Source organism: Podarcis gaigeae, assembly GCF_964106915.1.
Source record: "Podarcis gaigeae genome assembly, chromosome: 6".
Lineage (NCBI taxonomy): Eukaryota > Metazoa > Chordata > Lepidosauria > Squamata > Lacertidae > Podarcis > Podarcis gaigeae.
In genome coordinates, this window is record NC_139682.1 from 43,672,357 (window position 1) to 43,696,842 (window position 24,486).

At 41.9% G+C, this 24,486-nt stretch overlaps 1 long non-coding RNA gene across 1 annotated transcript; it reads right to left on the reverse strand.

Annotated features, from left to right (window-relative positions):
- Positions 1-70: 70 nt before the first annotated feature.
- On the reverse strand, positions 71-7,394 carry LOC310847390. Its single transcript, XR_014565791.1, has 2 exons — positions 3,508-7,394; positions 71-3,259 (listed from the first exon to the last, which is right to left on the reverse strand). It is a non-coding gene; the product is annotated as an uncharacterized lncRNA (long non-coding RNA).
- Between the last annotated feature and the right edge of the window lie 17,092 nt (positions 7,395-24,486).

The following is a 24,486-nucleotide window of genomic DNA, read 5'->3' on the forward strand; positions in this document are numbered from 1 at the left end:
TTCCATTTAAAACCACTGATAGCTGTAGCAAAAAAATCTTGCAAAGTATCTCCACCTGCATGTTTGCTGACCCCCCACCACCCATGTGTATGGTAGTTGAGGACTGAGGTCACAGCCCATCAATCTAGCTGGCAGCAGCTCAATCTGTGGCCCCTTCATGCTGGATGCCATACATCAGTAACTTTGCTACAAATGAATACATTTTTTTGGAACCTTACAAATTCCATCCCGTGTCCCTAAGCCCTCCTTGTCCCTGAAAGGAGCTCAAAGAATCTTCCTTTGCACCAGTTTGATTAAGCTTCTTCAGCTAAGCTAGTGCAAACTCTAGTGTGGTTCTGAGCGCATTTGTTTTAAACTGATTTTAATATTGTATTTTTAAATTGCTGTAACCTGCCCTGGGACCTTATGGCAAAGGGCGAGTAAGAAATCAAATTAATCATAATAATAACAATACATACATTCACTTATGCCTCTTTATTTTGGAATGTATGTATCACTCTCCCACTTCATGTGCAAATGTTTGGTGCGCCTATTTCCAGTAACAGCTGCAAATCAAAATGTCATGAAAAGCTGCTATTATTTGTGGCCTGCTACTTTTAAGTGGTTAACACAAGTTGGTAGTTTGCACATGGACTTATATCCGTGGTGGGGAACACCACAAGCATACACAATTCTCCTGACCTTGCATTTCCTATCCTGGACACCCTCTTATACAATTCAAATTAAGATGGAGACATTGCAGCAAGGAATCCCCCCCCCCTATTGTCAAACAATGTATGAATGAGAAATTCTATCAGTTCTGAAGGTGTGTGCCTTGGTTTATTTCACAGCTTTATTTGAGTGTTTTGGCAACTGCTATCTCCTAGAACTGATAAGATCACCAGCTTTTTCTTTTTGCAGCCTAAGTTCTCTGCACCTCACTCTTCCAGGCAGTCTTGGGCAGGTCTCAGAGTAACTAGATTTTATGCCTACCATCAGTGCTTCAATGTCTCAGGGCATTTTGGTCAGGGCTCAATAATCCTTCCAGTCACTTAGGAATTGTGGTGCTTTGCAGGTCCAGCCCATTAGTGCCTGACATTATCTGTCCTTGACCAGCCCCTGGTAGCTGTGGCTGAATTGTCTGCTCTACATTTCTTCAGCCCCACTGGTAACTCAGGAAGTTCAAAAGAAGCAAAGACCTCCTTTCTGACTGCTTGGCACCTTGTATGTTGCATCAGATGAAAATCCTCTATTGCACTGTGAGCTGCTTCACGTGTACATTGTAGAGAGACTTGGCCTGATGTTTTTGGCAAGAACAATATGCTTGGTGGTGCTTGAATGTAAGTAATCACAGATTGATCAATGTTCAGTGGCCTTAGGGTAGATTGCTGCCACAGGGCTTGTAAGCATGGGTCTGAGCACTTTTGCCTTCATCCCTTTCCATTGGAAAACCCGCTCTTTAACACTAAATTGGAACAAATACCAATCTGTGGAAGACCTGGTTGCTGTTTGTTCTGATTCTGTGCTAAACCATGGGTTTTCCCTGGGGGAAAGTGGCAGGGCATAGATGAGCCTCTAGTGTCACCAAGCCTGTGAAGTTAGGAGACTTTGGCTCCAACTGAATCTCAGTTCCTTGGTTAAGTTGCTCTGTGTGTGATAGAGATATTTTGGAGAAGCAAGTGGAAACATCTAGTCACATGGGGACAGGGACATGTTGTGTTTGTGAGCCTGGGGAAGTGTCAAGTGATACTGTTCGGATTATTACATTTAGCTTCTTAAGTCTGCTCTAGTCTTTTTGGACTTGCAGTGTGCCTGCCTTAACGGTATCTAGAATCTGCTTCTCATTTTGGATCTATGGAGAAAGGAAGCTCTGACTTCTTCTCAGAATGCTTATTGACATATTTGGAGAGCCCATGGTTCAGTGGAAGAGCTCATGCTCTGCATGCAAAAGATCCCAAAAGGGTCAAGTAGGAGGTGATGCAAGAGACCTCAGCTTGAGAACATGAAGAGCCTCCTGCTAGTCAGAGCAGACAAGACTTGAGCTAGATGGACCCAAGTATCTGACCTGGTTATATGTCAACTTCCTCTATTAAACAACTGAGGAAAAACCCGAATGAAAGGGAACTAACTTTAGCATTTCAGGTAACAGCTTCCTTTTTCTCTGAAACATTTTTTTTTGGTAGAGATTTCAATTCCATAACCATGAGCCATCTGCCAAAAAGCCACCAGCATATTCCTTTCAGACAAAGCAGTGCCTTCAGTCTCCAGTGCTTTTGTAGTTTTGTGGGGTCTTTCTGCACAATTGGTCAAAGAAAGTTCTAGCTGTATATTTAGCTATTTATGATGCTCTTGCAAGTCCTCCCCACTCACCTTCTTACAATGTTCCATCTGTGCACTCTAGAAATGAGGGAGGTAGACATATGTAGGAGAGGGAAAGGACACAACATCCAAAGATTATTTTTTTAAAAACTCAGCTAAACAAAATAATGGTGTGTGGCCTTTCTGGGATTTGCTACTTTTTAAAAAAAATAATGGCTAGATGACTACTCAGTTGCTGAAGCTGTCCAGCAAGGGACTGTACAGCCTTCAAAGAGTGAAAATAATAAACAACCCAAAAGTTCACAAATTGGTGTCTGCTTGGAGGGAGAGTAAATCACTAGTCAGTCATCACTTATCCAGTAGAAGCATGTGACATGCTTGTAAGCCAATTCCATGCAGCAGTCACATAATCAGCAGATGGGCTGTTGAGGGAAGGTGGTACTTCTTTCTTCAAGCTACCTGCTGAATTTTATCTGCAGCAAAATTCAGGTGGGGAGTATGTGGCTCTGCCTCCAGCAGATTGGAATATTTCAAAAATGAGGAATTTGGTAAAACCACTTGGACAACTCAGCTCCAAGTTCACTCAGGGCTTGTTTTAGTGTTTTCAGTGCCACAGCAATGAGCATTTTGTATCACTGAGGTATCTGTATTCTGAAAACATTGCAATCCTTTTGTGACAAAGCACCTTCTGCAAACGCATGCAGTGTCACAGTTTTGTGCCACAGTAACCCATTTAAAACGGATCTGATTGTTTTCCAATTCACTTCTGTTGCTTCTCAGTCAGAAGAACAGAAGATTTAAGGCTATGTGAACATCTGTGCAAGAAAACAGCGAATCAGAACTGAGCAAATTTTCATCAACAGATCATGTAGGACAGTGGTTCCCAATTACCCAAATACTATGGATCCCCTACTTTGAAATTTTTAATATTTCTGTGGTAGTTTTTGTTATGTGGATGGTGCTAGAAGAAGAAGAAGAAGAGTTTGGATTTGATATCCCGCCTTTCACTCCCTTTAAGGAGTCTCAAAGCGGCTAACATTCTCCTTTCCCTTCCTCCCCCACAACAAACACTCTGTGAGGTGAGTGGGGCTGAGAGACTTCAGAGAAGTGTGACTGGCCCAAGGTCACCCAGCAGCTGCATGTGGAGGAGCGGAGACGCGAACCCGGTTCCCCAGATTAGGAGACTACCGCTCTTAACCACTACACCACACTGGCTCTCTGCATGGGTTATGTGGACTCCCTGGGGTCCGTGGACCACCAATTGGCAACCACTGATGGAGGAGATGCACTTTCCTCTGCCCACAGCAACCACAGCCTTTGCTGTAATTGAACAAGGTTACACTAGTATCATGGTACACATCTTGGAAGATGCTTGTGATATAATTGCAACCAACAAAATTCTTTCTTCTTCCTACAAATGCAATGCTATTTTATTTTCCTCCGTTTGGGTGTATTTTTCTTCAAAGGTCTAGCAGTGGAACAAGCACATCCCCCCCCCACACACACTATTTTTTTTTTAAACCTCATTCCCCACAGTAAGGCAACTGCTCCTGCTTTGCCCATAAAGGAGGATGTGGATTATAGTGCCTAGTGGTGCTGGACTAGGGCTTGTGCTGCTTTGGTAATTGACGTAGCAAGTACTGATTTAGTCATCCAGAAGAACATACCTAGACATGCAGCCATGTGAGACCAAAACCAATCGGACTTGATTTTGCACCATAGTGCATTTTGCAAAGTTGGAATATTTTTATCATAAAATATATAGTCGGCAGATTTCCTAAAGAGGAATTTGGTAGAACCAAGGATGGTCTGGATGACAACCTAGGGCAGCCTTCATTAACCTGGTGCTCTCCAGATGTTTTGGATCCCAATTCCCAGCCAGCCAGCCAGTATGGCTTTACTAGTTGGGGCTACTGTGAGTTGTAGTCCAAAACACCAGGTTAGGGAAGACTGACCTAGACTTTCATGAACCACCCCACCCCCCTTTCCGTTGTTCTTTGCTAACATATGTACAGTAGTTCCATAACTATTGGTTTATTTCAAGTGTCTGTGGAAGGATAGCGGGCATTAGAAGTAGGCCCTTTGAGACACAGTTTGTACACTGTTGGACTAGAAAGTATTGTGAACTCCTGCCAAAGGCCAATGGGTGTGCAAGCTGTGTTATCGGCAGTAAAATGTATGGCAGCTTGAATGCAAGCGTTCAGTGCATGTTGTGAGTTTGAGGGGGGGGGGGGGAAAGGCAGGTGATATTGGAAACCCTGTTCGGGGGCAGAAGGAGAGCATAAGGTTGGGTTGGTGCTTTACAATCAATTGTAAATGTATTAAGCATGTAATCATATGTATTCAGAAAAAGCCTCCGTTTGTACAAAGACTATATTGGAAGGATCTGCAGCAGTTATAGCGCAGATACCTGGAAAAGACTGAGTGGGGGAGGAATAGAGAAAATGACTTATTGGAAGGTTCTTTCTCAATTCATTATATTACATGTTAGAACTCTCATGTTCATGAAGTGCTTCTGCAGAGACAGAATGCGGTTATTACATGCATTATGCAGTGTGCTTGATTTACAAGATATAGGTATAGGATGTGAATGTAATATTTGTTCAAAAAGCCTGTGGTTTTCAGCCTCTTTTCTTCTCAGGATTTTAAACTATGGCATATTTGTATTTCTTCCTTATCTGGGACAGAAAAATCATGTTATCTGCAAAACAAGAGCTTAAAAAAACCCAAAACCCAGTCTAACAGCACAATCCTGAGCCCGTTTACTCAGATGTAAGTCCCCTTGAGTCCAATGGGAAATACTTCCAAGTAAGTATGCATAGGCTTGCACAATCTAACAGTGCAACACTATGCCTGTTTATTGATAAATCCCACTGCGCTCATTGAGGATTGCTCCTAGGTATGTGTGCACAGGATTGTAGCTTTAATGTCTGATCTGTTTGTAATCTTCAACTCAACATGATCCAGTAGGCTTTGAAAAACATGTGAATTTGAAGATAAAAGCCAGAATGTTCCCCCCCCAAAAGAAATCTAGCAGTTTTTTTGATGCCTCAGCTTGCAAATAAGATCAGTCTCAAGCAACTGAAAGGGACCTAAATTTCAGAAAGTGTTGTACTCATAAGTTCCTTTCTTTCAAATATTAGACTATTGAGATGTCTCATGCTGGGTACTTGAAATCAGTGGTCACATTTCTTTAAACTTTGGGGGCAAAGATTTTTATATGTTCTCTTTACCTTCGTTTCTACATGCTAGTATATGCCATAGCACAGCATGCTTTGTTGACTTATATGGTGAAGTTGTGTATATTGTATACACAGCAAGGATTAATTATAAACTATGAAGTATATATTATATATGGCTCCCCACTGGAACAGATAAAAGGTACTTTACCAAAATCTCTTCCAGTGTGAGAAGTGAGGAGCTAGCCTTTTTTGAGAATTAGTCACAAATTTTTAAAAGAATGTTGTTTTTAATAAAACAAAGAAAAAGAAAAATGCACCACGCTCTGATTCTGAAATGTTACTACTGTTTTATAAATAAATGTATAAAATAATGGACTGGAACAGAGGAAAAAAATCATTAAAATTTATTTATTTACAATCGATTGAGACATCTGATTCTTTTGGGATACAAGGGAGCACACCAAAGCACTTCAATAGGAACTGCCACACTATAGTGATTATAGAAGTGGCACATTCAATGTACAGTAGTTTAGGGAGGGTGAAGCCTTTTGAGAAAGACTGTCTTCAAAATAGCACAGAAGAAACAACGGGAAGGACAAACTAATTACAAAAACTGGAGACGCGGGGATCTACTTTCCATCCACTTCACCAGATGTAGCTTTCAGAGAGGAAAACTTCAAGCCAATTCAGGGTGGAGTGAGACAAAATTGCAATATACAGCAATTTGCAAGGTGGTGCTATCTTTGATGCTACAGGTAAACCATTTCCTTTGCAAATCTGGAAACTTACATAGATTTATGCTCTTTAAACAAATTGTGCTTGAGGATTAAGAGCACAAGGTGGTGCTGTTGGCATGGCTGTCCCAGAGCTTTAAAACTCTCGTCTGGCACAGATCTCTGACTTACCTTTCATGCACAAATGAACATAACTTTGTCATACTTTCTTTATGGCATGCGAAACTGACAAGTTATCTATGCACGCCCATGAATAGCAAGCAGTGTGGAAAGAGGGATTTAAATTTGTTTTGTGTACAGTTAGTCCAACTGGTTATGTGCTACATTTCCTATTGCTTCCCACCCCCCATTCAATTTGAATATTTGATCCCAAATCCCATTAAATATGTGTAGTTTTAAGGGTCAGAATGGGGAAGAAACAGACAATATTTGTTAATACCTTGCTGTTTGAGATCTGGCAGTACCAGTTGGCTTCCTGACTTTCATTTCTAAAGATTGTGATGTAAGGCACTTAAATTTGATGTAAGATTGTGATGTAAGGCACCTAAATGTTTTGGACTTTAATAAAATCATGCTATCTGCAGCTTTACTGTCTAAAGGGAGACAGGGAGGGTAACATAAAACTAGTATAGTGAAGAGACTGAGCTATGATCAGGGAGTCCCAGTCTGAATCTCATCTCGGACCTCTGCTATGAAATTATTCTGCTTGCTCCTGCCGGTGACCTTGTGGCTTTTCTCCATATCTCTGCATGGGTAGCTACTTATCCAGGCTATCCTAAGGCCCAATTGGTTGCTTCCATTACACCATACCTGATGGGACCTGCAGAAGTAGTAGTGGATTCACTTGTCATCAGTGATGATAAAGTGCAGGTGCAGGGATCCTTTGGCCCTCCAGAAGTTGCTGAACAACAACTCTGATCACCCATTGCCATTGGCCATGCTCTGCTGGGGCTAATGGGAAGCCCAACACACATCCCCAAACAGTGGAATGAAAGACTGGAGCCACCTGTTTAATGTGGTTGAAATGGCAGTTCATTCAGTGGTTATGGAACTAGTAACACTTGAAAAACCCTGATCATTGAGGTACAGAAGAAATCTATATACTTTCTACCTTTCCCTGTGACATAAGGAAACAGCAATACTGGGCACTGGAGATCAATACATGATTTTCTCCTGCATCTGTGGGGCATGGAGGGGGTTTGAGGTGCCACTCCCACCAGTGGCGTAGCGTGGGTTGTCAGCACCCGGGGCAAGGCAAGTAATTTGCACCCCCTAACCCGTGGATTTGCGCCCCTAACCCGTGGATTTGCGCCCCCTAACCCTAACCCCCAGATGTTGCGCCCGGTGCGGCCGGGCCCCCCTGCACCCCCCACGCTACGCCACTGACTCCCACCAAAGCCCACGATACATAAATGTTGACGTTTCTCATTCACTTACCAGAAGGTCTCTTTTTGATATCATTCCCCTAACCTAGTACATCCTTCCAGCTCACCAGCTCATAATATTGCAGTTGGCCAACTATATTTCCTGTGTGTTTTAGGTGATGGATATTCTAGAGGGTATCATTTTCATCAGGTTTTCCTTGGGGGGGGGGGGGTAGAAGGTTTCAGCGTGAGTGAGAGAGAGATGAAACATTCAGTGTGCACTTAAGGATATACCGACAATTAAACTGCAAGTAAACAAACAACCCAAGTGTGTTTTAAGAGCATTAATTGCCCCCTTCTAATGATCAGAGCTATAGCTCCCCTGGGGAATAATCTCACTTAGCTTGAAGTGCAAGAGAAGCCTTCCACTCTCTAAATGGCATCTCTGGGTATTCCCTTTAGTATAAGAGGGTAGAAAGCCATTTAAATCAAACAGATTTCTGCTGCGACGGAATGAATATCTCTGTAACTCCCCCTATTAGTAAAGTAGGGGTCCTCCACGCTGATATGCAGGGAACCAACATAGCAATGCAGGGGGTGGGAGGTCTCTTCAGATAGGAGGGCAGGAAAATCTTGCTTTAATAAAGTCCTCAGCCAAACTGTTGATGCAAACTCACAAGCGCAATTAATGATTAGTCTCCCACCCCCTAAGTGCAAACCTGGCAAAAGAAAATGGTCACAGGTTCAGTAAATGGAGCATAGTGCTACATCCTTAGTGTAGTGTTTCCAGCTTGAGTTTAACATATGAGGTCCCAAAGACATGTCGATTTAACATCAGACTCTTCCACTGCAGTTCTTCTGAGGCCCCTCATAAGCTGCCTTCTGCTCACATGGCATTTGCTACTACTGCCCTTAATATGATTGTCTCATCGCCAGTCTTGTCAGAACATAAGCTAATCACATCACTCCACTTGCCTCAGAGATGGCAGCTCAAGTGGCTGTTGAGTAAAGAGTTGACTGAGGACCCTTCTCAGTGCAGGACTGATCTGGCTAAAGACTCCTTCATTATCCTCTTTGTAATTGATCTGGCTGTGCAGGGTGGGGTCTTGGCAGCAGCTACTTTAGAAGTTTGAACCACTATTGCCTGTTTTCCTAACCAGTCCACACAAGTCTTGCGATTGGCACCAGAATTAAAAGGTGCCAAATTTAAGCCCCCACTTGCCAAGGAACAAGTGTGAGTGTACTTTAAGGCTCCTGATTGCTCCTTTGCAGCCACAGCTTTACCTGCCCCACATCTGAGGTGGAAAGCTGGAATAATAATAAAAAATCTTGTATGTAAATATGCATGTATTTTAAATTTTGAAGCGGACTTTTACCAGGATTTCGGTGTTTGCAGAGGGATCTACCTAGTGGATGCTATGTGCATTGGCTGTTCCTTTAGTTCTGGAATATGACAGCAAGAGTCTTGATTTTGACACTAAAGTTAATTGCAACAGTTGTGACCTGCGAGTAATAGTGATGTTGTGCAATGTCACAAATACTTGCTTACAGCGGACCCTCCATACGGTTGCACTTACCCTTTCAGTCTCAATTTGTGGAGGATGAGAACAGCAGACACCCCACGTTGCCCTTTATTGCCATATGAAGGTTCATTCCTTACTGTATTGCTAGAGAAATCTTCCTGCCTCTTTGTGTAGGTTTGCAGTGTGTGTGTGTGTGTGGAATGGTGGGGTGAAGTTGCAGTGGAGGGTAGTCTGTGGTAGAAGCAATGTGGAGAGGTTGCAATGGGGCATTGTCCCCCACAACAACTTCTGGGATGGAGTCTAGCAACAACTGGAGGCCCGTTATGCTGCAAAATTATGTAAAAAGTGGCCTGAACTGTTTATTTTAATACCTTTAAAGAACGGCTGTTATTCCAATGGGTGTAGGAGCACAGCCAGTGCTTTTCTTCTTCTTCCAGGGGGTACACAGTACCTGCACCTCTTTTCTGTTGTTGTTAAAAACAACAGAACTTACTCTAACAACTTCATGGTGAGTACCAGCAGCTATTTTTTCTATAAAGGTACAGCCATCATACTGTTGAACCAAAATGATCTTCTCCTTCTCTTCATCCCTCTCCTCAGCAAAGACCCACACACTCTGAAGGGTATGCGACACATGCATGGCTCCTCAGGTAGTTTCCTATCTGAATTGTTTTTGTCAGAAATGTACCTACCACCTTCCCTGAGGGTTTAATTACTGAGCCAGGCAGCTAATCAGAGGTCTGCAGCTGAAAAGGTGTCGTCATGGTTACAGACTACCTAGGCTCACTCACAAGTCCTCTGACTCATAGCATCATGTTGGAAGGGCACAAATGGGAACGGTGAACTGAGGACATGGGAAGTTTAAAACTAAAGTACGTAAGTCATTGCTTGGGGCCCCCATCTGCGCTATACGTTTAAAGTAGTATCGTAACACTTCAAACATCCATGGTTTCTGACAAAGAATCCTGGGAACTGTGGTTTGTTATGGTTGCCGAGAGTTGTTAGGAAACATCTATTCCCAGTACAGAGCTTACAGTTCCCAGCATTCCCTGAGAAGAGGCCTTGGTTGTTAAGCCACTCTGGGAATTGTGTGGAGGTGCTATGCGATATTTGAGAGCTCCTCATTCTTTATCTCTTTTACATGAGGTAAACGAAGAGGGAGAAATTTCAGGACAGTGAGACGAGAAAGGCACTGGAAGGGGAAAGGTGGCCGTTTTAAACCTTGGCAAAAGTTTGAGTAAAGTTTGAGTAAAGCAGGGGTGGCTGTGGAGAGGCAACGGGATGCTCCTTCACAGCCGCCACTGTTGTCATTCAGAACAAGCACTGCCCAAGCTCAGCAGCAGAGGCACTGGCAGGGGAAATAGGGACATTCTTGGCTCAAACCAGAAGCCGGGATAGCTTTTGTAATTCCAGGACTGTCCCTGGAATTCTGTTCTGTTATTGGCTGGTTGGCCTCCCATGGAATTTGGAAACAGCTGAGTTAGATTCTCTGCTCTGCAAAGGATTCCCTGACAAACTTCATATATGCGCTATACTAAATTAGTGAGGACCAGGTTAAATATCAGAAATGGAAGAACATTTCCCATCTTTCTGGTTTCATGGCAACACACTGAAGATCTGCTGGGATTTGTGGAACGTATTAAAACTTCTTTATTTCCGTGTGCATTTCTATTTTATTCAAAAGGTGGTTTGGGTTGTTTAAACACTATTGTAATGCCAGCAGTGTGCTGATCTGCATGCTCCGCCATACTCAGCACAATTCTAAAGTTTAAAGTGATGGCATTCATTTCTAGAAATGTCCCTTTCACACATGTGCTGAGGCGAACCATGTCCAGGGAACTGTGTCAGTTTCCTATGAAAAGATGCAGCTACATCTCAGATTGTTCAGCTGCAACAAAGCCCCTAAAATAGACTCGTCAGGATGTGGGTAAAAAATTACCAAGACTAATCTTGGAAACTTTATTAAAAAGAAAAGGAGAGTGAAAAGAGAGAGTTCAGACACTTAAGGAAAAAAAACCTTCATCCTGATTTATCTGGGGAGTGTGAACACTAAATAGAGAACAACGCCTGAAGTGTGAATTATTTCCTATATTAACACAGAGGAAAAACTGATAGCCTTTTCATGTCAGGAGAATAGCAAGGAGGGGAGGAGGGGAAGAATGACATTGTTCAATCTCAGGGTTTGCTCACTCTTTATCAGGCGGAGATCAAAATTTATTCCCAGGATGAGGCCTGCGGCCTGGCTGAGGCCCTAGAGATTTTTAAGGGCCTAATTAAGAAAACAGGATGAAAATGGTGAAATAAGAGGCCAATTTACTTCTTGCAGAATAGGGAGATCAAATCAACTTATGAGCAATTAATGTGCACAAGGAGAGAATAAAAGAATGCTGGGAGATGGTAGAGGGCCTCATTTTAATGACATGCTCTGGTGTTGGTATAGAGGATTACTCTGAAGGTCAGATGTAGATTGAAACGACCTTGCAAATTCTTAACCCTCCTTCCAATTAATAGAACCAACTCAGAAATGCAAAAGACCAATCTAACAGCGCAGGCTTCCCTTTGCGATCAGAAGGGAGAAAGAGAGAACGAAAGGGGTTTCCTTCCGTTAAACAGCTGCCACAAAAGGCAGGGCTTGGAAAGGGCTGTTGATTACAGAATACAAGCCACCCGAAGAGAGGAAATTTGTGTCAAGGCCCTAAGTGGGATATAAAAAGCCAAAAAGGGGTTGCTTGGGGTTGAGATTCTTAATAACTTCCCTGCAGAGTCTGTCACACGTATACGGCACATTAAGATCCCCAACACAGTGTCCTTATCCCCCAGAGAGAGAACAGTGAAGTTAACATTTAGATCATTATTACTTACTTTTTATAGAATGTTCTGAAACTCTCTGCCATGTTACGCTAGGTACTGGCCAAACTGAAAATAAGGCTGTTTCCCCATTTTAAAAAGAATTTAGCTTGAATGCGATGTAGATTTCCTTCCACAAGTTTCCTCCTCTTTACACTGTTGCTTTGTGAAAAGACTTGTTCATGCTATTAAAATAATTACCTTTGAGCCATATATGGTTTTTTTTAGGTTTTGTGAAAACTCACATACTGAGAAGAATTAGTTATTTTGTTTAAAGCCACGACACATCCTTTGTTGAAGATGGTTTTGTGTTAGAGCTAAAACTGTGATTCCTTTAAATAATAATAATAATAATAATAATAATAATAATAATAATAATAATATCTCAGAATCTCCTTTGCAAATGAGAATGTAGGGGCAGTCTCCCAGTTTATTCTCTGTGCTCAAATATTTTTGAAATATTTAATTACTATTTTACAGTATATCTATTTCTGCCAACAATCTTACTTGATTTCAGTATTTGATATGCAGCAGCTGATATGTTGCCATAAATGATTGTTGACAGTACACTATACAGAAAGATCAATACATTTTTGTAAACAATTTAGCTTGATAATACACATTTTTGCAAGCACTTTCCTTTAACACAATGCATTTTTGTACATTATTTTCACTTAATAGAAGTGTTTTTGTGTAAACCTTCCCCTAATACACATTTCTGTATACATTTTGGGGGATGAAAAACAACCACAAAATTCAGACAAGTGGGGATCTTTGAAGGATAGTTGTGTTTTCAGTTTCCACATTGGTTTCTGAAGCATGAAGGCTAGACAAACACATTTCTCTGCCATCCCTGAAATTCCTACATGCAAAGGGGTAGGGATTCTAGTCATCATGTTAAACTTATTCCAGTGGACCTTTATAACTGGAACTCAGTTCATTTTAACCATTTATTAACTATTTTTCAATCTATTGAATATTTGTAACCTATTAACTATCTCAGTAGTTCCATCGATTGATTGATTATTCAATTAAATGTTGTCGTGTGTGTGGTGTCTGAGCTATTTATTAACAATAATGTTTCCCCCTGTTAAATAACACAGATAATGAAATAATTTGTTATTGCTAATAGTTTTTCTGAGATAGCTCTGAGATATGTGTACATAGCTTTGAAGTGCCCATGAACTGCTTTGTATCTCCTTGAGTGTACCTACTGGTCAGGTGGCCATTGATATCAACTGTGGTACTGCCAATATGATTCCCTTCAAAAGATGACCAGTGTTATCAAAGTTGGTGGTTCCAGCCATATGGTTCACAGTACAGCAATAGGAATGGTGCATAGCCCAGACTAACAGGTGATGATGGCAGTGTTCTAGCTTGTGCTTCCTCCTCTAACTAGAGTGTGGAAATCTACTGCTACACATGCTACCCTACACTGTACCAGGGCGACTGGACCCGATCCAAAGACCCATCAAAGCAGCAAAATGGAGCAAGCAATAGATGACTGTGCATACACTGTGCTGCACTCATGAAGCAAAAGCATCTCTTTCTGTATAGGCTTCCATGAAGTTCCCCTGTGCCATGGGATATTACATATGCAAAGCTGCAACTTTTGTGTTTCTGTAGCATAGTAATATGCAGGCTTAGTGGGTTCACTGTGTTGTGATACACAGTTACTGATGTGCATGAAAGGGTTAACCTTAGCTCAGGTTGGCAGTGCAGGTAGGTTCCCTATAGCCTTTTGTTTCCTCATTCTCATTCTCTTTTACTTTTGCTTTGTGCTTCCTTGAACAAGTAAGAAGCCATGAAGCCATGGCTCCCTGCAAATGAATTGAATCTTTCTAAAAGGAGATTTTTAAGCCTGCATCTTTGCCAATCCAAAGATTACACGATCCCTTTTTAAGTTGTTTGGAACCTGTTTTCATATTCACTTCACTGCCAGTGGATGGAGATTTGTTTGCTGTAACTTCTAGAAACTCTATGAGTAAAGTATTCACATATTTGCAAAGCTAAGTGTCTGTGATTTATTCTAGCCTAAGTATTTTTTGTGGAAACATTTGTTTAAAGGTGGTTGAGGGCAGATGTAAAATCTAACTAAGTTTTAATGTGCTTGGAATGATTGCCATTGGGCTTAACTGGAGAGTAGGAATCTCTCTCCCAAACCTCTCTCTCCAACATACTGTATGTGTTTCCCCTCCCTCCCTCCTTCCTCTTGAAACAACAGCCTTTGCCACTATTCTTGATGGGCTTTTCTAAGTCTTAAGGTCCTATTTCCTATTTTGTCAATTTGTCTTTCTGTAAAGATCCGGTCCTATATTTTAGCTGGTCTTTGGAACTTGAGGTGCAGTAGTTAAATGAACCATTACTCACATAGATAACTGCCAACTATAAGTAGGTGATATCCTCTCCGGAGCATCTTAAGACACAGGAATCATCAAAATGATTCAGGAAGAAGCTTTGGAGACCTGCTGTTTGCCAAAATAGATCTCCAGTACTTCTGCAGTTTATGGCATCCACTATGGATGGGAATAAGTGTCCTTCTGTTCTCACTCTTCTCAGCACTTATCTGAGCCTTGCCTTAAGACAAGGTGAACTCACAAGATGTCAAATACCACCTGCTAACCATAATGTATGCTTGTGCTCTCAAGTCTACACAGATGGATTTTAATAGTTTAGTGAATTAAATATACAATCACAAGCAATGTTAGGTTCCTCTATCCATACTTTGCTCCAAATCTCCCATTTTACACACTATCTGGTATCTAAGTCTGTATATGAACAAAGCCAAATCTTTATAATGCTGAATGTCTTATTGTAAAATAGACTGAAAGTTCATTTGTTAATATACTTGTGGCTTCAAAATGTAGGCTTTGGAGGAGGAGCCTTGCTTTGACAGATTCCATGCTTTGGTACCCTTACCTGTTCCATGTCTTCTTTCGTGGAACTAACAGCTTTTGTTTTGCTTGATATGTATTCCATCACTTAAAAGAAGCAGAAGTACCAACTTAACTGCATGCAACCATGTATAAGAATAGCCCAGAGGCCCTTTTAAAATGGCAGAAACGCTGCCTTGGAAGGGGGCAGTTAAGAATAGATGAATGTGGGTGGCTGCCAGGAGGGCATTTAGCTCTCTTTTCTCCAATCATTTCTCAACTCCGGTTCCCCCGTCCAGCAACTTTTCTCCTTATGGTGTTCCAAATTAGAATTAGTTTCGATTGGTATTGGCTTTGTATGCTACTTCTGAATGAGAAAATTGTCCTCAGTTGCTCACATGCATACCAATACAGCAATATCAGCTCAATCAAAAAAAGAAAACAACACACAAAAACATCTGAAATGCCATGGAGGGGGTGAGCGAATGTGGGGTGTATGGAACAGGAAGCAGCAGATAATGAACTGCTTCCTTTCCTCTTGCCCCTTCCCCACCTTCAAACACATCCTCCTAACATGTCTTTTTTGATTAAAAAAAAAACCCCTGTTGGACTATTCTTTTACATATTTGTATTTGATGTGCAGTTTGGTCCTTGTGGCACATTTACCTGTTTCCATTTGTAGAACCCCTGTGATGTAAGTTCCAAAGTATAACAAGATAAAAAATCTGATCAGCTTGGTTCAGGCCAAGTTTGTTGAGGATGGAGTGACACATTAGCTCTGATTGTTTCCCACAGAAATTGCAAGTAGGGAAGAAATGGTTATTCTCATAAGTGAACACAGAAAACAATTCCAGTTGCCTCTCTGCCATCACAGCCCCAAACAGGATTGCTCCTTTTTGGCTGGAGCCACTTCCAACAGGATACGGAAACTAGGGACAGATGTCGAGACTGTTTCCTCTTGGGAGAATAATCCTCCTCCTTGCATCTTGCAAGGAAGGCAGGTGTTAAGGAGAAAGCTTGTATGGAACATACATGACCACAAGAGAGAGCCAGATAGTTACTGGAAATAATTCACTGAGGACTCATAGTGCCTTGATTGATTTTTAACTATGCCACTGCTATTAGAGCTGAACTGAATGGTTGTTGAGACATTTGTATCTGACAGATTTAGTGGATTTGCATTAGTGACAATCTGGACACGAAACTCCTAATTATATGAATTTCAATTGCAAAATGTGAACGGCTAATAATTTTCAAAAGCTGGTCAGAACGAAACAATTGGGAATTTTGCCTTCACTTATTTAGTGATGTGGGTCATAGGCTACTGGAAACCCACACCTCTGGAATGAATGCTTCCACAGGAGAATTTCTGGGTGGGTTTTGACCCTGGAGGTAAAAGAAAGCAGCTTCAGTTCCAAAGAGCTGATTGATGCCACTGTTGTGGAGTTTTCCACCTTACCTGCTTTTCTTTTAGGAATACTTTAATGCTATAGTGCCACAAGATGATTCATATTGTTTTGGGTTGTTGTTGTTTTTTTGGTTTCCCAGTTCCTGTGTTCTAAGCTCAGTCTATGGTTCATCTAATGGGGAAAGGATAGTTGAAGTACTGGCTTGCACTATTATAGAAAAATATACAGTACTGGCCAGAATATACAATATAGTACAGTGGTACCTCAGGTTACAAACACCTCAGGTTACAAACACTTTGGGTTACAGACTCTGCCAACCCGGAAGTAGTGCCTCAGGTTAAGAACTTTGCCCCAGGATGAGAACAGAAATTGTGGGCCGGCAGCGTGGTGGCAACGGGAGGCCCCATTAGCTAAAGTGGTACCTCAGTTTAAGAATGGTTTCAGGTTAAGAACGTACCTGCAGAATGAATTAGGTTTGTAACCCGAGGTACCACTGTACTGGGATTAAATGGATCAGGGTTCCACATTAGTGTGGGCCTTTGGCATGCCCCATCCCCACTTCACATAGTACAATGCATTGGATCATCCCTGATACAAGCTGTTTTGAGGGAAAGAGAATTGGGGGATGCTGATGAAATGCACATATTTCCAGTAATTGTGTGGTAGGATAAAGAACCCTGTTTTACTCAAGGAAGGTAATGCCAGCAGGCGTGTTCTAGATACTTATGCCTCTAAGAGAGTAGGTTAGATGAAACCCCTTTATTTCCCACTGCAAATCAGCAACTGTTGCAGAAGGTTCCTGCAAAGAAGGCTAGAAAAGGCTTCTGATTCAGTGGATAGATAGATAAATTGCATGAGGAATATTTCAAAAATGTTTCCAGTGCAGCATTGATCTTGCAGTTTGGTGAGCAAATGTGGCTAAATAAAAGTTATGTGTTAATTCTAATGTTTTGTATTTGAAGCCAATCCTCATTTACTCAAAAGTGAGAAAGAAGGCTTGTAAAGTGAGTGGGAAGGGGAGGTGCTGGAAAGGGTGAAAGGATTGGGGGAGGGGGGTTTCATCTTATTTTAAAGCATTCTTCTTATGCTTCATAATAATTGGTGGAGAGTTTCTTCTTTCATGTCATGGTGCAGTTGAAGAACGGATTGTGGGTGGAGGATTGCTGGGGTGTGGGTTTGCTCTCTGTTTCCCCTCTAGTTTTTCAGATTCTGTCAGTGCCCTTGGCATGGAAGTGGGAGAGGGGGCGATGGCAGAGCAAAAAGAACAGGTGGTACCCCATGTGCCCCCCATTCCCTGTTCTGCTCCCTATGATTCAGCTCTATAAAATGCTCAAACATCTTGTGAAAAGTGCTTTTCCAGATTACTCGGTTGTTCCTTTTCTTTCTGGGTAAGGAAAAGTCCTTGTGCTATTTATTCCACCTCCTCCTGCCCTACCTGAAATGCCTAATTCTCTGTTAGTTTCATCTGCAAAACTGTTGTGGAAACAGCTGAGATCACACAATGGAGACTGCAGCTTGAGGTGAGGATATTCAGAAAGGCCAGATCAGCTTTTAAGACAGGGGAAAAAAATGTATTTTCATGTAAATCTCATTGAGTAATAAAAGAGAGAGAAATGTGAAGAACCCAGAAATATCTGATGTCTCTCCAAACCAGAGCTGTGTCCAAAGAGGAAAAGGGCTGGATTCTCTCAGGTGACAAACCTTTGGCTTTCGGGGAGCAAGGCCAAGTGTGCATTTGGCATGCTGATTTTCCATCACTGGCTTTTAAAGGCATTTGCTGATGGGGTCCTTTCAGACAGTTTAATTGCAACTGGGGGTTATATGGAAAGAGAGAGATTCCAAGCAGAGACCAATGCCACAAGTCATTAAAGAGCATCAGAACAGGCGACATCAAAAGTTGTGACTCATCAGACATCTCTATTGTGTGGTTGGGGAAAGACTTGGCTGGCTCAGATCTCAGAATCCAAGGAGAAGGGATGCCGTGCTGGGGAAATGATGCAATATAATGCTTGTTTGGGATGCATGTCACTGCAGGAGCACAAAGACAACCTGACTGCTATTCACAGTGCTAACATACACTTGGCAGAGCAATCCAGGCCCCCAGTCTGCTATGTTGAAGGGGGTTTGGATGAACCAGGGTACCCTCCTTAGCTCTGTTGGCCTCCACCACTGGGGGTGCTCTAAGACTAAGGAGAGTCTCGATGCACCTACCCAACACATGGTCAACAACAAGCGGCCACTGGTAGTATGTATCACTACTGGTGATAGCCATCATAAAGGAGGAGGGGACAGATCTGGATCCTGAGCCAACCCTGCAGGCCCAATCCAAGGATCTGTCAAAGTGTAGATGCATTTTTTACCAGTCGCCACTTTCTGTCTTGGTTGGCATCTGCAGCATGGCTGTGAAGGCATGGTGGCTACACTGCTCCTTGCTCCTTGCTATGGGCTGGATTGCAGCCTAAAACTTTATTTGAATTAGTGAGACAGTGTTCCCAGTATATATCCTTCACCCCTTTGTCAATGGCTAATCCACAGTGTGTGGCCACTCACCCCAGCTGAATTGCATTGTATTGGTGATGAAAGGGTCATCTCAATCTCTCATTTAGTTCCTCCTCACAAAGCTTCCTAAACAGTAGGTACAAAATCCTGGCCTGGACATGGAATTCGCGTTTAAAGTAATCTATACCCAGCATTTCACAGTAACAACCTGGAATATATAACAAACTGCATTATTCTAAGTCGGACCATTGGTCCATTTAGCTCAGTATTGTCTACAGACAGGATCCCCCAAAGTAGATTCTCCAGTTGTTTTTGGACTACAATTCCCATCATCCCTGGCTGTTGGTCCTGCTAGCTAATGATGGACATTGTAGTTCCAACAGCAGCTGGAGACCCAAGTCTGGGTAACCCTGGTCTACAACAACAGTGGCCCTCCAGGATTTCAGACACGGGACATTGCCAGCCCCATACAAAGATTCTCGGGAATTGAACCTGGGAATGTTTGCATGCTGAACATGCTAAGCTATAGTCTTTCTCTGAAAGAAGAGGACAGTTGTGTCAACATGGCTGTGGGCTGTGTGGGATTAAAAGAAAAGCAGACCACCACCTTGAAGTTTCAGCGCTTTCACTGATATTTTCATTTTTATCCTGTATGCCATGTTCGGCAACTTGTTCTGAAAAGGTAACTTTTAAATGTAAAGAGGGGAAGGGGGGAGAACTTCAACTGGCATTAAATAACATGGACTGTGTGCTCGTTTATCCTCTAAACCTAAGGAAAGTGGAAGCCTTTTCGCTATAAAAAGATTTTCTTTCTAGCAGTAGGACAGTTGTCTATAGTGTATCTTGATTTCTTTGGCCAGAAATTAGGGTGGCTGGATGAGAAGTCTCAAGACAGAGGCAGATATTTCCTTTTGGCAGCACTAGTTCAGGTAAAATAGACTCTAGTAATTCTCAAGCAATTTGCCTGCCACTTTTTTTTAAACATCCTGAGTTGAATTGGTGAAAATATAATACTATTTTCAATTTCTTTTTGTTCTCTCGAATGCCTGAATTTATGTCCCTTCTTCCCACCCCTAAATAACTATTGCCTTTAAAGTAATTTCTTGTTTTGCATTTAAGTCATTACAGAGTTAGAGGAGAGGACCACAGCTCAACCATAGAGTATGTCGCGTATGAGCTTTGCATGCGGAAGGTCCCAACCCCCCATAATCTCTGCTTAAAAAGAAACAAGGGAGCAGTCTGGAGATGTGCTGTCAATAAGAGTAGAGATGGTCAGCTCAAAAGTAGCTTCATATGAACATTGCCTGCCAGTCCTCAATCACTTGGTGGCCATGCTTATCAGTTCTTTGCCCGTTTGTAATAGTCATGAATCCCATGAAAAATGTGGTGGCACCTATTATTCCTCAGGAGAAACCTGCTTATCTCACTCCCATTCTCAAAAACTAAAAAGGTCCACCACACACCAGAGCAGTTGTGTGAGTCATGAGGGTATAGGCCACCACATACACTCTTTCCTGGCAGGTTGCAGTGGAGTTAGGTTTTTTCATTTTAATGCTTGGGGTTCCTCAAATGAAAGAAAGTAGACTTATAATCCCAAGGGCCATGCAGTGACCTCTGTGAGCATTGGAAATGATCATTATTATACAGTATATTTAAAGGCAATCCCCTGTTTACACACGTTCAATAGGTGTGCAACAGCTTCTGGTTTTGGTGCAATGTATGTGTGCGACGGCACATACATGCATTGCACTGAACGCAGAAGTGACCCCAAAACATCACAAAAAGTCACAAAAAGGGGTGGGACAGGGTGGATGGGTGGGTGGGCGGAACAGGGTGTTTGCAGGCTTTTTCAAATATACGCGAAACCACTAGAGACCACCCAAATTGAGTTGATTATTCACTTAAATGTTTTATCCTGCCTCTCCATCTGTTCATGGTGTCTCTAGCCTCATTAAAATAAGTAAAGCAAGCACTATGATCATAAAACCAAGCACTGAAACTATTTTAAAATGCTACATTACAATAAAACAGCATATTACATCCCCACAGATATTACTGCCCTATTACAGCATTTTTACTCCCAAAGTCTGCCCAAGTGGATAGACTTTACTCTCCCTCCTGAGTCAATTCATTGTCTCATTCCATCGTCTTGGGGCTACTACTGAAAAGATCCTGCTCCTCCCTACAACTTGGGTAAGAAATTTTGATGAATATACTAGGATGGGATTCTTATGAAGAGAGACTGTTTGCTATACCAAGTTCCCAAGCCACAAAGGTTTTTAAAAGTCAAAAGCAGCTCTTTGGACTGGGTCCTGAAACTACCTGGCAACCAGTATTATTGCCACAGTTTCAGTAATATATGATCCTACTTCCCTATATATTCCAGGAGTTGCTTCCTGCCTGTTTCAACATTAGCACTGATGAGAACTCTAAGGTTGTAAGTTGGTGATATTCCAAATGTCTTGGCTTGTATTCCACAGGCACTTAAATGTGCATTTGTGAGGTCAGATGATAGTTTCCTAAATGCTGGACCAGCCCAGCTCTCCAACTCAGAATGAGCTGCTCTGCATTATGCTAGATCAATACAATTGTCAGGATCTACTTTTATGCCAGCAGCACTAGATTTCTAGAGATAATCTACTGGCTTTTCTAGTGCTGGGATGACGAGAGCCACAGGGATTCCATTGTCATGTTCAGCATTTTTATGCCTTCCTATAGTTTGGCCATAGATGGCATCTAGCAGTCATGAAGTCGCAAGATATGTGTCATCTTTTCAGCCATCTTTTCATCAGGTTCTTGGAAAACTAAATCAAACTTCCCAGAAACAGGCACCAGGAATCTAAGGGCTCTTCCTTACTGTTTAATTCAGACAGTAAACTTCCTGTACCTTCTTTAATTCTCTGTTGTCCACATGACATTCTCCGTCAAATCACTTCCTTCCCACACTCTCCCCTTCCTCAGTCTGGATTTTTTGATACCAAGGATACTCCGAAAGGAGATGGTATGAGAAAATCTGAATTGAGGGAGGGGGAAGTGTGGGAAGGCAGTGATTTGGAGGGGAATATCATGAGGACAATAGATAATTAATGGAGGTATACTGGGAGCTTACTATTCACATTAGAGAACAGTATGGAAGAACAGTGGTTCTGCATTTTGGGGTTCATTCCACTCTCTCATTATATAGATCACCTCAGTTTGTACTGGAATCCACCAGGTCTCTTCCCCACCCCCCATGCATAAGCCATTTCAGATTTCTCACAGTTTTCATTTCAAGTCTCTCTCTCTCTCTCCTTTTTAAGGGGGCACTGAAATTTATACAATATTTAAGTAGCATAGCGGAGTCCTGGAAGATATTATTAATGTAAAAGGGACAGGCTGGAAATGCACTTGAACCTGGTTACAATTAGAGGGTGATTTTTCTAAAGGTCAATGAATTCAGATAATATCCACAGGGGGGAAAAGAAATTTAATACCTTTTTAGTGAATTAATTAATTATAATATTATATCGGCTTGGGGTTCTTTTCCAGAGTGATTAAGGGAGCGATCTGTCTTCGGAGAGGCTGGGGGAGTCAGCAAGTGAGCGAGAGACTGACAGAGTGAGGGAGAAAAGGGGGGAGAGAGACACTTTAATGCAAGAATAATGGAGCCTTTTCTTTCCTTTAAAAACTTACTGTATTTCAAGGCCACGCGCTCCCTGCCTTCCTGGGCCAGTTTCTTTCTGCTCTTTGGCTAGGCATTTTCATCATGCTTGCACCAAAGCCCATAGAAAGCAGAGGCCATTATTCCTTTAGGATGAGGGTCAAAAGCGGAATGTGGAGGATATGTATGCTTATATATATATGCATACATATATATGTCGCAGACAAAAGCACAAGGTAAAGGAAAATATCTATATTGACTTCCTGCTACCCATGAGCCTTGTTGAACAGTGGAGCTCTTAAAACGTTTTAGCTGATTAATTATCTCCCTTTTAATTGACTAATTGCTTGCTTGCATTTCAATAAATGTGCATCTTGTCAACAGTTCAATAAAGACTATAGACCTTTTTTGAGATATTGAAGGAAGTATGAGATAATCCATTATTTAATAGAAAAGCTGTCACACATTAGATGTTAACTGTATTTTTCATGCTTTCATCTTCATTTATTAAAGAAACTAAAATAGGCTTAAAAAATAAACAAGTGTGTACTTAATTCTTAGCCCTGCAGATTAATGAGTTGTGCTCATTAACCACTTGGCTATGCATGGCTGCAATCCTAAACACATATACTGAGGAGTAAACTCCGCTGAAAAGGCATAAGACCAGGCTGCACAGCTTCAGCTGACAAATCCAGCAATTGAGTCAGTTAAGGCTGCCATCCTAAGCCAGTTTCCTAAGGAATACATCCAACTGAACTCAGTAAGGCTTACTTCTGAGTAAGCATGTCTGGCAGAGCTGTACAACCTGCAGTCCTACTATCCACCTGTGCATCTTGCTCGTTGAGGTTTTCTGTCCCTGTTCTCTGGCGATTTCTCTTGCCAGAAATTGAACACACAGGAGCTTCATTGATGCAGCAGGCAGCACATCACCCTCCTAATCTGAAAGTCATGAGAAATGGATTATGTTTTTATTTCAATGGGCTTTGAATGTGCAACATTTAGTTTTGCTGCTGCTAGTTTTAATATATAGCACATTTTACTCTTGCTTTGTTCCAAACCTTGGGTGTATCTTGTTACTACTAGCTTTAGAAACCGTCCGTTGTATTTGCATTTTTACTTATTATATTATATGGATTCATGATAATTTGTACACTACTCTGGGTATTTTAATAGAAGAATGGGATAATAATACTGATTAATAATGATATTAATCTCTGCCAGTGAGCTGCTGTGCACATTAGAAAGTTCCCATTGAGATAGTCATATGGAACTTGCATTATCTTTAACCTTATTGCTTCAGTGGAATGCAGCCAGTGGACCCTGGACCATTAACTCTGGCTGGAATGCTCTTAGAGTTCACACAGGGTTGGCAGTCAAAAGAGGGAGCTCTGCACCAGTAGAGTGACACACATCACTCCACAGGTGGCACAAGGCCAACGGACATTGGCAGGGCCAAGTCAAGGGACAGCTCCGCCCAATCCAATCTCCTCCAGCCTGGAACAAGCAAGGCCTGGATTGCTCTATAGGTAAATAAGTAAGCAAGATGACTGGAATCTAGCTTTTAGGACACATCTTTTAATGAAGTCTCGTTTTCTGGAGCATCTCAATCTTTCCTGAAAGCCTTGTGCAAGTTGATGGCTGTTCATTACTGCTTCGCATTCTGATTCACCGGGGGGGGGGGGGAGTCTCTCCTAGTGGTCCTGGAAGAAAACCTCTCCTAGTTATCTGTAAGCATATATCCATTGTTTTATTCAGGAAAACAATTATTTATGCAAGGGTTAAATAATTTGTCATCCTCCAGATGTTAATGGACTACGACTCCTATCATCCTTGGCCATGCTGGCTGAAGCTAATGGGAGCTGTTGTCCATCAACATCTGTAGAGCCCCTGGTTCCGCATCCCTGCCATAGTCTGAGGGGCACCATATGTAGGCTTCTCCAACATTTCCTCCTTATCCACAAAATACCTAATGGCTGTGTAAGTAGGATCTGATGAATAGGGTGATCATGTGCCTTCCCTTACAGAGGACAGCCCTGTCCTCTGAGGGCTGTCCAGTCCTAGTTTGGTTTACTGATAGGCCATTGAAACGTTAGGCCTAATTATTATGACGCAGCCCT